This window comes from Homarus americanus, unplaced genomic scaffold (assembly GCF_018991925.1).
Source record: "Homarus americanus isolate GMGI-L3 unplaced genomic scaffold, GMGI_Hamer_2.0 scaffold48220, whole genome shotgun sequence".
Classification (NCBI taxonomy): domain Eukaryota; kingdom Metazoa; phylum Arthropoda; class Malacostraca; order Decapoda; family Nephropidae; genus Homarus; species Homarus americanus.
This window is the reverse complement of record NW_024755060.1, coordinates 4,860,292-4,861,818: the sequence shown is the minus strand read 5'-3', so window position 1 is coordinate 4,861,818 and position 1,527 is coordinate 4,860,292.

The window sequence follows — 1,527 nt, the reverse complement described above, 5'->3', positions numbered from 1 at the left end:
TGTATAATCCAGTACTGTCTGTTGTTGTATAATCCAGTACTGTCTGTTGTTGTATAATCACTCATGGATGATTAACTTGTGTATACTCTCACACCACAGCTCTACAAACAATGTTGCAACAGAGATACAGTACTGCAATTGCATATTCTGTATACAGGATTCCAACATTACCTTCTACTTTTAATTTGAAACATATTGATTACATAACACTTATAATGTTGGCTTCACTAACCTACCTGTATGTATAATGATATAGTAAAACATAAATAAACATTATACTGAAGTAACATATTCATTACAGACATTATAGCCTTCATTAACCTGTATATATGCAGTGTTTATATCTCCGGGTTAAGCTTCAAGTCACAATATTACCCCCAACATGAAACAATGGCTGCATTAACCTACCTACAACCAAACTCCTGTAATGCTTTGTTGAGTTTTAAATTACTAAACCACCTGCGGTATATACTTCTGGTTCATTAACTTGCGTATGTTCACCAAGTTGAGTGTGTTCACCAAGTTGAGTATGTTCACCAAGTTGCGTATGTTCATTAACTTGCGTATGTTCACCAAGTTATGTATGTTCACCAATTGTGTATGTTCATTAACTTGCGTATGTTCACCAAGTTATGTATGTTCACCAAGTTGCGTGTGTTCATAAACTTACGTATGTTCACCAAGTTATGTATGTTCACCAGTTGTGTATGTTCATTAAGTTGCCTATGTTCACCTGTTCCCTCCCGTCGTGTTGAGTCTGCCAGGTGCGTTATGAGGCCTCTGTGTTCACCGTGTTCATCATACGCTTAAGTGAATGGTCAGATGTGGAGAGAATTTTCGCGTATTTTTAGTTACAAGACGATAGTGAACTGACTGTTAAATGGCCACAATAAACTCTTCTTTAGATGGCCACAATAAAATCCCCTTTAAATGGCCACAATAAAATCCCCTTTAAATGGCCACAATAAAATCCCCTTTAAATGGCCACAATAAAATCCCCTTTAAATGGCCACAATAAAATCCCATTTAAATGGCCACAATAATCTCCCCGATAAATGGCCACAATAATTTCCCCGATAAATGGCCACAATAATCTCCCCGATAAATGGCCACAATACACCCCCAGTCAAATGGCCACGATGGACTTGTTAACAATGGCCACGACCTATTAACCCACCTTATACCCACCACGCCACAAGCCTTTTGAATCGTATGTCTGGTTACAAGAGATCATTACTACCTCACTAAATGGCCACAAGGTTGTTAGGTATCGCTGTTAACCTCCACTATCGAGCCTTTTCATGGCTATTCACGAGAGGATTTTACTCCACTGTTCAATAGCTGTAAACTACTGCATAAAATTGGACTTATTACACTCCCAGCTTAAGCTTAATTGCCTGTCAAGACTGCCTGCTGTATACCCTCCGATGGATACATGTATACGCGGAACAATGACACATGTATACGACGTACAACGATACATGTATACGCGGTACAACGATACATGTATAGGCGGTACAACGATAC